Below are 12312 nucleotides of genomic sequence, written 5' to 3'. Positions count from 1 at the left end.
TCTAGTCTCCAAATAATTTTTTTTTCATTTGAATAAACAGTTTACTGTTGTAGACTTAAAACTATTAGCCTATAAATAGGTACATTTAATAATTGGGCCACACATGTGCAGCGCATACCCTCAACTTCATCTTTTTCTCCTGTTATTGTTTTTTTAAAAACTTTTGAATACTTCCTTGTGTTCTGAACCGTATTCTGATACAGATTTTCATTTTCTTCCCATTTTAGTGTGTCAAATCTTTAAACTGGTATCTTGAAATGTGTACGTGGTGGGCTTGAGATTAATCAGTACGTTCAGATGTGCATGCACTTCAGAGCTTGCGTATAGTGTGTATCTTCTAGACTACGGTCTGGTCCACACTAACCCCTCACTTCGAACTAAGATACGCAACTTCAGCTACGTTATTCGCATAGCTGAAGTCGAACTATCTTAGTTCCAACTTACCGCGGGTCCAGACGCGGAAGGCAGGCTCCCCCGTCGACTCCGTGTACTCCTCTCACCGAGCAGGAGTACCGGCGTCGATGGCGAGCACTTCCGGGATCGATTTATCGCGTCTAGACAAGACGCGATAAATCGATCCCAGAAGATCGATTGCTTACCGCCGGACCCGGAGGTAAGTATAGATGTACCCTAATACATAGCCTTACTTCAACCGGCAGCTTTGCAGATACACACAGACTAATGTATTATTGTAATACATATATCTTATGCAATTTATTGTATTTTCCTAATGAAACAAGTTATTTTTCATATATTTGAATTATACAAAAGTAGGGTGAAAATTGGAAAAAATTGAATAATACTTTTTGTAAAACTCAGGAATTTTTTGGTAAAAATCGGTTTAAGCTGAAAACAAAGGGGCTTAAGTGTTTTCCCTAATGATAATATATAATTATCAGGCTACATCAAAATGTTGATTGAGCTCACATAGCTGGAACACAACATAGTACTTGTGCTACTTAATAGATTGTTAATGGTCTTTCTACTTTGACCATCAATCAATAGTTGTATTTTTAAAAATAGTTCTTCAGACTCTCATATAAAGTTCAATTGAACATTAATGGAAGTTGTTTGTCTCAAGGAGACACTATATATACCCTATGGTCTTTGTCTCAGAATTAAAAACATATTGTCTTTTAATTGTTTAAGAAAAACTAATTTGGAATTATTTTAATACATTCAAAGAATGCAGTAGGTTATAAAAGAGTTGCTAATCTCATTTCTTCAGCTGAACGTCTGTGACCTGTGATAACCCATTCACATAGATCATAAAAAGTCTTCATACTATAAACATAAAATACATACTTGGTGTTACTTGCAAGGGTATAGTGCAGGAAAGCCAGAATTCAAAAGTTGTAGCCATATTTGATTCCTTAGTGCCAATAGGATCCCAAGCCACAATGGTTTGGAAATATTCATATTCTATAGCATCAATTATTCATGAGATTGTTGTTTTCCTTGTTTTGATAGTTTTAACCTGAAGTACGTTTTCTAAAAATTCAGATAATTGAATTCGTAAATGAATAATTCACCATCATTGCAAATAGATCTATTTTTTTCCTTTTTTCTAACAATATTTTAGATATATGCAATGTACTGGGGGGGGGGGGAGATTGAAATGATCTTTGTTTCTTTTTTTGAGTCAGAAAAAACATGAATTGCAGTCCCATTACAGTTGCTGTTTTTAAAGTATTTTGTAATTTGAGAGTTCTATGAAGTTTTAAGCACAATGTACCATGTATCCAAAACAATGTTATAACCCAAAGGCAATGCTAGGGAGTACGGCTCTATTCCAAAATAATTCCTCAAAGGGATTGTCTGTGCTTCATGGGTTAAAAGGAACTTTTTTTAGTTTTATTGTCAAAACTGCATTGAGATCAGTGTCCCTGGCAAGATGTTTCACAAATGTTTTGGATCAGTCTTAATGGATGCCTGAAAATAGCCAAATGACTCCATTCTTACAAATAGGACTTTCATCTTAGATTAACGTTCTTTTGAATAGTTTGTGCTGTTAGTTTCCAGGCCTATAAATAACTGAAGTCATTGCTGGCTTATAGCCATTTCACTAATTTCTATAATGCTGTGAAAGTATAACAGAGGACGAGGCAACATCACAAAAAAAAATCAACATATGAATAACCGTACAGTAAAATGGTATCTGCACGCTACACATTTCTGCATTAAAACTTGAGAAGATTGTACAACTACTTTGGCTGCTTATGATGGCAGTTTTTCATTAGCAGTGCTAGTGTCCTTTTTTCCAAGAACACTCCTCAGTACACTTGGCAAACTTATCAAAGAAGTCTAAGAAGCTCTGCTATAGTTTCATGTCTCGTTGAGAGTTGCCACTTCAGTGAAACCCCGACAGAGACCTTTTAATTACCATTGTATGCTCGGAGCTCAGAGAGCACTTGAAATAGTGCCTTTGATTTTGTTGTTTACAATATACTAAAATTTAATGTTTTTAAGAAAAAGCAAACAGTCATTGAGCTTATGGAATAAAAGTGTGAATGATTTGAGGGTGGGCTCAAGGGTTACTGTCAACTTGCAATCTAATGATGTTTTTAAAATGAGTTAAGCGATTTCAGGCCATCTACTTGCCTTTGCATCCCCTGGCTCATTTTTATGCTTTTACGAGCACATTTTCTCTTTTGTTGTGTTAGTGTGTCTGATCTTTCCCTGTTGCTGTGTGCAAAACCCACAAAAACAACAGGGGAAATTGACAGTTGGCACAATGGAAGGCTACACCGCAGTCAGCCTTGGTAAAAATAAATTAATCCAAATTGTGCATTAAAATAGGTTTATTTTTTGGTTTAGCTGCTTTCTCGAACCACTCTCCCACTCAAATAGTTGAGTTAAATTGTGGGTTTGCTTAGTGACCTAATGGAAATATATTCTGTACTGCCATTTGGGAGACCTGGATTTGATTATTTCCAGTCTCTTGCTCCCTGAGCCAGCAGGAACTGGAAGCATGGCAAAGATGATGAATTCAGCCCCTAAGGAGATGGGTTCTAGTGAGCAATGGCTCTACTTACTGAGTGGAGCTGACAAGCTCTCAAGGGAGCCCTGACAAGTTCTACTTGCCCAGAAAATTGTGGAGATGATGCGAGGCCATGAAGGTTGGTCAGAAATGAGCAGATCTTCAGGATCCTTACAAGGACATGAGGGTCTCAAGAAGAATCAAAATGCAGGAGTTTTATCTGCTGTGTTTTACACACAGGATTTCAGGATCAGTTTAACTTGCCACTCTATTGACTGACAGATCATTGCCATTAATTCAGTCAGAAACTGGGTGAAAACAAAGGATCTGAGTCTCATCTCATACTAGTTTATAGTGATGTAACTCCATTGACTTCAGTGAAACTATTTCTGACTTAAGTGTAAGTGAGAAGAGAATTGGGCACACAGTCTCTGAGCGTGCAGCGTTATCACCTCCGGGAAACATTTTCAGAAGCTGTAAATAGCTTGGCGATCTCTCTCTGGGATCGCCAAGAGTAGAAATGAAGACTTGTATTCCTAAAGCTCCCACTTCCTGTCCCCATCAGGATACTGCAGGACATCATAAATGGGCTAAAACATAATTTAAAAAAACTCTTTCCTCAGTAAAGTTAAACAAAATTAGTGAGTGGGGAGAGTTCCTGTGTTTTTACCATAAAACACCTAACTGTTTCTTTCAAGGACTTGACTTGTTCTCGTGTTGTAGTGAAACAAGTACATACTATGCAGCAGTTAAAATGTTTTGGACTTAGAGGAAGTATATAGCAAAAATAGGAAATTTAGCACTTCCTTAAAAAACTGTAGCAGTTATTTTTTTAATATATTCCCAGGATTGTGAGAGAGATTTTCAATAGAGGGTGAGTAATAAAAGCCAAGTATAATTATGCATTTAAAAATTCCCAGTTGCAACATTTTTGTGGGGTTTATGAGTTTTCTTCAATCAACACAAAAATGCTACTCATTACTAGTTTTGAGTCTTTTTTAGGGCATTGTCTCTTCTGATAAGTGTTTTAGTATCTCGGTGTGTTATGCTGGATTGGTATGGAAACATAACCCTTACACTTTAAGAATTAATCCAACAATTTTTCCATACTGCAGTGATCACTTTTGCTTTTGGTACCCTCTGCTTCCCTGTCTTTCCCTCAGCACCACTTTGCCTCCCATTCAGAGCAAGAACTGCTACCTCTTCATTTATCAATTCTGAATATAGTTCGTCCTGATTTTGAGAGGGCAGGAAAAAACACAGGGTAACGGGAACTCCTTACAGACTTCAGCTGACCTGCCGTATGTTTATTTTCTTCTCCAGAATAGTCTGCTTATCTCACAAGAGTTACTGCCAAAAAAAAAGAAAGAAAGAAAGAAAAAGAAACAAACAAACATAGGTGAAACTGATAGAACTTAAAACTTTCAAAAATTGCAGCGGTGATTAATTAAAATCTCTCCATCTTGGAGGGTGAATGATTTAGGATTATCTTCATCATTAGTGTATCATAGCTTTGAGGGGCCATCACTTACTGTCAAGTTTAAAAAAAATACATAACAGAAGTCTTTGGTGGTGACTAACAAACACTGTTTCAGTTTCTCCCTACTCTCTGTGATTTTAATAAATTCTATATAACCTTTGTTCTGTAATAGGAATTGTTAACAGCTATTTGCTATTGCATTTGATCTTAAACCATAGCTTTGTGGGGTAGTGTGAATGTCAACTTGAATTCTTAGGATCTAATTCTACCCTATTTCATAATCTGTACAAGCCTACTGGAGTCATTGGGATTGCATGGGCCGTAACTCAAGTCGGAATTTGGCTCATAGTCTATAAGGAGTTGAATATTCTGCCATTCTCTCTGCGCTTGATCTCAATTTTTTTATCCTTAGGGGAATTCCTTCTTTCCTAAGGATTAAGGAGGAGTTGCCAGGATACCAAGAGTCTGGCCCAGATCAGGACTTGCTTAGAATGAATCCCAACCCACATTTCCTCCTCCATTACGAAGCCTTCTTTCCTCTGAATTTCCTTCTGGTACAAGCCAGCTCACGCTCACTGTCCCTCTCGACCCTTTCCGCCCATGCTGGGAAACTAGCAGTGGGGTAGAGTGCACAAAGTCCAACAGAGCAGAAAAGAATCAGCACATGCTTGGTGGGTTGTGTGTACTTTTAAAAAAACAAAACAAAAAACTATATGAGCTGCCATACTTAACTGAAATCAAGCTAGTGTGAATGAACCATTTTGCATGTGCAATATTTCAGATATTCATGAGTGTACAGGTATTAAGATCAAATAGCCAGAGGTGTGCGTAGCAGAAGGTGCAATCATTCACATACACCTGTGGTTGTTACAACTGAATGTATGTGCATTCATTTCATGTAGCCACAGGTATATGCATCAGAAGGTGCAGCCATCATGATATACACACCTGTGGTAGGTGTGTGCATGAGGATGCTAGTATAATCAAATATAGTCATCAGTGGTTGCTGGCATGGTTAGTTAATATACTTTATTTTAATTAGGTTTTTGGGGTATCCCTCTCATAGGGCAAAACAGGTCACTGTAAACAGGGTCATGGATACTGGGACAGTAGCGGACCTTGTCTCCCAGGGTTCTGGGCATGTCAAAGAACACTGAACCCAGCTCTTGTAAGGGTTATGTGGAGTTTTAATGGTTTAACTTTAGGCTGCTAATATTTGCACAGCCTCAAAAAAAATATTCTTTGCTCCTGAGTTAGAATTTCAGCTTTAGGGCAGTTGTGCTATTGAAGCCACAGTGTTTGATGTGGAAAACCAGCAGACATGTGACTGTTTACTTACAAAGAACCTTAGAGCTCAATCCAAAATTCACTACAGGCATTGGGCAGATTCCCATTGACATCAATGAGCTTTGGAGGAGGGCCTGTGAGAGCCCTAGAAAATCTATGCTACAAGACGTCTGCTTCACAAATGTTGCAAAATTGTTTTCATTGTGTGGTTGAACTGATCACTTCCAAGCTTGTCTGTGCTCAGCCATGTGACTATGAGAGAGGTTACACAAGGTTTCTACGTGTTTGATTTTTAACCTTCACAATGTTTATACTGAAGTCAAGTCAATTGAATGGTTTCTAAACCTTTCTGTTTTCATTCCCTACCTCCCAGGCACTCACATTTTTATGCTTTCTCAAGTGCTTCAGGTTCTCACTTGAGAATAAGGAAAAGCTCTAAACTATTTTAATGCTGCACCACACCTTCTGTATTGTCGTCTTCTTCATGCCACCTTTCAAGCAGCGGTGCACAGCTTGGCTGATCACAATAGCGTACACGCACGCACTGAATGGATTTTGATGAAAGGCCTGGCTTTCAAAAGGATTCATTTTCAACCTCTTTCAAGCCTGGCACAGGGATTTCTGATAATAAACTTTGGGTTCCTGGGTGGCCTAGTTATTTCAAAGGAGCAAATTATCGATTTAAAACAGATCCATGCAAACTTTGAACAAAACCTTCCAGCTAACTTAATATTTCATGTTTGTTGTAATTGAATGCAATGTTTTCAAATGCAAATGTCATTCACATAGACAGGCATGTAATATAAACCTAATATGTGATGCCTTCAAGACACACAAAGTCAGCTAACTAACTTGCAAGGTCTCCTTTGTAATATTTTCTTCTTATGCAGCTCCACTGCGTAGCAGCATGGAGTGTACGGCTGAGACTTCATCTTGTTATTAACTCTGGACGATCCCTCCTGCAGTGATGCTGGTGACCTATGCCACACCAGTTAATTGTGTCTCTGCCTTTAGCCTGCAAACAAAGTAGATATTGGCTATATTTCTACATATTTTTTCAGCTTATGCATCCCTCTGCTAGCTAACGAGTCAATTGCTTTTTCACATTGCTCCTGCAATGGTAAAACAGAATAGGAATGGTACTGAAAGTGGCTTTCTCAGTACAGACCATTTTATGTTTCATTACCCTACATTGGTATTTGCTATAAAAATTGTAAGTCATTTGTTATAGCATCTGTTACACTTGTTCCTCATTTATTTTCAGTTTCTTACACCAAATTTTGTTTTCAGCATGAGCTAGAACATCAATGAAACTGAAACGATCTGCTCACTGCATCTTAGTTCTACCAAAAACGATCAGGAAAAAGCAGTGAACTCAAAGCTGATTAATTTTCTCCTGTTGTGATACTAAACAACAAACAGTACAGTACTGGGAAGCAAATGAGAGACTCACTGAAATTTCACCCAATCTACTGGCTGTGAAGATTTAGATTTTAAATAAAAATGAAGTAGCAAGTTGAACTCAAATTATAAACAAGAAAGGGAAACTTCCCTCAAGCAGGAGTGAGTCATGGTTTCCAATCTTATGCAAAAAAACCCTTCCCCTTCTACACCAGGCAATCCTGATTTTTCTTCTCTCATCATCACTTGTCACACCGACTTAAAACAAATGTATCCCTCTAATGTTTTATTTAATACTCATACTTAAATGCTTGTATGTAAGCACATTTTCAGGGTGTGGCTCTACAGAGACAGTGGTGGATTGTGGAACAGCTGCCATTTCCGATCCATGGAAGTGCTTTTACCCAGTTGGGGCCTTTGGGTGTTATCATAATTTAAATATTTACAGCTGATCTAAGAATTTGATATGGCCCCTGCTACCGTCAGATCAGAGAGTGGGAAGTGCTATTATCCTCATTTTGTTGATGGTAACCTGGGGCACAAAGAGACAGAACTTGTCCATGTCACACAGGACGTGTGACAGAGCAGAGAGTTGAACCCAACCCTTCCAAGCTCTAGGCTATGGTCATAACCACTGGATGATCCTTCTAGTCCCACCAATACTGTCTCCAAGGAAATACTAGGTCCTGTAGTGTTCCTTCACATGTTAAATAGGGTTTGCTGAAATCCATGCTTTTATACACAGCTGAACAAACCATACCCATCTGCCAATGCACAAAGCCAGAATTTAAAGCAGCAATACTTACCCTTTGGCTCCCAAGTCACATACCTCTCCCTAAGTCCTACATTCAGCAATGTTCTTAGGTTTCAGGATCCTTGCTATGTCCTGACCATGATACGTGGTGGTTGCCATAAGGAAGATATAGCAGTTTAGAGCACATGCATTCAAAAGTGGATAGAACCACTGCTTAAAATTAGTGACAGATTTCAAATACCAGGTCCCTCATGGAGCTCTAAATAACACTGAGTGTACTGTAGCCTTTAGTTAGCTGTGTTGAAAAATGCATTAACTATTGGGTTATAATCTTGGTACCCATATTTTTCTGCTCTAAATAGGTTTAACTCCTCTACTTTATTTTTAGTTGGGGGAGAGTGGAATCAGGGGGTGGGTTAAGTTTGGGAGAAGGCAGGGATTGTTGTTCTGGCATTTCCTCAAGCAGTGGTGGAGGTACTAGTGGAGAAAAATGGAAAAGCCGTTCAGGAAAGAGGTGAAGTGGGGCTAGGTTGAGATGGTGAAGTAGATGTGGAAAGCTAAAGCTGCAGGTGGAGAAAGAGAATCATGGGGAGGCCAAACATCAGATGGCAGGTAATGGGACCGCTGGGGAGAAGAGGTGGTGGTGGGGGCTAGAGAAGCTGCTAGCAAGAGGAGTGGTCTGGGGGAGGGGCGCGAGAGCCTGGTACAGGGGCAAGGCACATGACTGTGCTAACATCGCTTTAGAAAAGAGACAGAGGGTGTGTGTGAGGAAACGGTAGCTGTGTGGTAGAAGCACTTTGTGACTCTGTTGATAAAGTAGCTCTTTCGCTGTTAAGGTTGCATATGATGGTTTTAAAGTATCCTTTTGCTGAATAATATGCAGCAAGGTTACCTGTTAGGCCTCAAATAGCGTAAAACCCATTATTATTAGAACATCGTATTTACCAAGATGTGGCCAACTCTCCACTCTATTTGTATGCTGTACCTCTAAGCAAAGACTAGGCCACCTTTTGTTTGGAAAGTGCCTTCCATGCTGTAGATGTCACCATAAATAAATCATAAGATGAGCATGATGATGACCTTGCTGGCCACTAGAAGCTACCACTTGGCATGTATCACTCTTCTAAGGAAACCAAGGGCCTGAAATGCTGCTATTTTACACTAGTGGAGTCACACAGATGTAAAAGTGGAGTAAATGGAGTCACAGTGGCCCAAGACTTGTGTTAACACACTGGGGAATCGGCCCCATGATTTTCTAAATAAACCTAGTTTAAACTTACCAGGTTACTTATCTTGCCCCACAACTTGCAACATACATTGATTGGTTTTGGCTAAACTTTGAGCAGTAATCGATACCATTAACTACATTGAGAGTAACACCTGAAAGGTCCAAAACTCTCTCATTCATCCTTGGGAAGAACGTGTGAATTGAAAACGTTCTCCTTATCAGAAATTCTGGAAGAAATCAGGTCTGCTAAATCCATTAGGAGCAAGTACTCTCAGGAGAGCGAAGAAGAAATTACTAACCTTCATTTTGATAGAGATGATTTTCACCCTAGCAGAGCAGAGAATTGGCAGCCTGTAAGAAATAAACCACCTCCGAATTTTGATTCTGGTAAGAGGTTAACTAAGCACACTGATGATGAAGCTAAGATCTTGCTTAGCCAAACTGCCACTTCAAAATGACCACTGCTGGACTCACATGGGCTTTGTCAGGTAACACATTGGCTTTCCTTTGTCTGCTGCCATCTTGGATGTTACCTTGTCAAGCATGATCATGGCTACCAGTTGAGCTGTGGAGAGACTGGCATAGTTTGTGTTCAACGTACAAAATATCCTTGAATAGGAAAATGTGTGGCCAAAAGTCAAATGCTTATGGAAGAAATAAAAGGGACAACAGTCAGACGTGTCAACAGGGCTCCTTCAACTATGCTGATGCTAAGTACAAATCTGGCTTGAAGAACTAAGCCCTGAGCTTTAGAATGATGTCAAATGCAGTCACGTACGGGGCCAAAGAGTTGTAGGAAAAGAATCAAAGAAAGAGACACCGAGAGGTTGGGAAGTAAAAAGGTTTGAAGAATGTTAAACTGTCATGAAAAATGTGGTGGGCTGAGGGGGTTCCATTTCTAACGTAGCCTAAATTACACATGTGGAAAGGAGGTGTGGGGTGCTGAAACTCTTCAGTGGAATAAGGGCTCCAAAAGATTCTGGGGCTGCTTTGAGGCAGTCTTTATGCATTGCAATCCAGCAGAAAGGGACAACGTAAGCACACTGGCCAGATCCTCAGCTGGTATAACTCAGCATAGCTCGACTGATGTCAATGAAGTTGCACTGATATATATAGCAGCTGAGGATCTGGCCTCCTGTCTTTAGTCCAAACTTTAAGCTGTTCCTGGGAACTGGTTTTAGGGCTGACTCAACTAACAACAATGAAAACATAAACCTGGGTCTAAACTCTCTCCTTGCACTTGGCTGTCTGCAGGGTTTCCCTACAGATGCATCTCCGTCTTAGGCCAGGTCTACACTTGAAACTGTTATTGATAGAGTATTGTCTCTTAATGGTATGATATGTAGAGACATTTTTATACTGGCAAAACCATTAGTGCAGACACAGTTATGCTGGCATTTAAAATGCTTTCGCTGGCACAGCTTATTTAGCGTGAGAAATTGGTATAAACTATACCGCCAAAAGCACTTTTTTGCCAGCATCGTGTGCCTCTCCACTAGGAGGTTTTGCTGATGTAGCTATACCAGAATAACTGTAACCACAGCTCTTTCCTAGCGTAGTGCAGGGTAAGCCTTAATCTGGTCAAAGAACTACTCCCATCTCTTCATAGGCAGGGTAAAGTTAATGAACCACAGCTGCCTCCCTGAGTCAGCTGGAATCAGGCAGCATTTCCCTGTGGGATAACACCTACTTACAGGGTGGGGCAACAGAAAAACCTGGCCTCTTTAGGCTAAACAAACAAACAAACAAACAAACAAACAAACAAACAAACAAACGTCTTTCACTTTGCAGTTCACCTTGAAAAGACCAAGTAATTCACTAAATCTTTTCCAAACCAAACCCTGTTAAAGAAATGCATTAACCATAATAACTCTGCTGTGGAAAGGGGGCTCTCAAGTCCCAGCTAACGAAAAACTAGTGCTATCTCAAATTTACACTGTATTGCATGCGTAACATAATGTGCATAATTTGGAAAAGTGGCCTAGCTAAATGAAGTGGGCTAATGTCATCCTTTCCCATCTCCTTAATCTGTGCCCCTTCCCTCAACAGGACACTAATCAGCGTTCAGCTTTTCCAGTTCAGCATCTGATTGCTGCTAAGCCAGTTGAGCAAGTCCCCCTTCTCTTTTCTAATTTTTTCCCCAAATTCAATTTTGAGTTTAATACAAGCCACATTTTTTTCTTTCAGAGGATTCATATAACTACATTGTACAGGGGGACTGAACAGGGACAGCACAGTGACCTCATAAGTATTACCACTAGGAAGTGACATTTTTCCTCCTTTTGTTCTGCTAGGTCCCTACAGACTATAGTTAAAATATTGGAGACATTCTACTTAAAGGCAGGAAGGCTGCATTTTCAATGTAGATAAATTTCTGATTTAATTTTCTGTGTGATTGAACTAAATCAAACATGATTAGTCCATGAACACTCTTGAAGTGAAGATTGTGACCTTTATCAAAGAACCTCATGGAGAATAACTTGAAATCAAATCAGCAGGCTCTAAGAATATACATTAGCAAAAATGAACTGAAGTCAAATAAATGGCCACAATACTCACAAAAATATTTGTCTAACATGCTACCAATCCTAAGGGGGGGGGGAGGGATTTATTTTGGCTCTTACAGAATTAAAAGGTTGCTAAACTCAAGGACAGACAGATGTAACAACTCAATATGCCTCCGGTAAGTGCTCTATGACACTTTTATTTTTAATCCTTTTCTCAACAGTACATGACACTAAAGGTCCTGATGCCAGTTTACACGTCTTACCCATGTGTATCTTCCCTGCAAGTGGATTTTTTTTCAGTGGGGAGGGCATATGTGCCTGCTACCTGCATGCAGAAAAAAGAGCCAAACTGTGAAGCTCCTACTCATATTGAATAGCACCTTACTCTTGCTATTGACATCAATGGGCCTACGTGTGGAGTAAAGCTTCAGCATACATCAGGGACTCATGATCTAGGTCTGTATTCTTTCTGCATGAGCATTAAGGTGTGTTTGGCTAACCATGGTTCTGAACGAATACAACACTCTTTTGAGAAAACACATGACTTCGCTGTGGCTTAACTTCAAGGGCTCCCGCACTTTTTACCTCTTTTGCATACAACCCTAAAGAATCAAACCTGTTAACCTGCCTAACGCTAGCAGGATTTTAGCTCCAGCTAGACTGAGCTCAGTTATA

The sequence above is a fragment of the Chrysemys picta genome, chromosome 1 (assembly GCF_011386835.1).
Source record: "Chrysemys picta bellii isolate R12L10 chromosome 1, ASM1138683v2, whole genome shotgun sequence".
NCBI lineage: Eukaryota > Metazoa > Chordata > Testudines > Emydidae > Chrysemys > Chrysemys picta.
The sequence above is the reverse complement of the archived record's forward strand: the minus strand, read 5'-3'. Positions refer to the sequence as shown.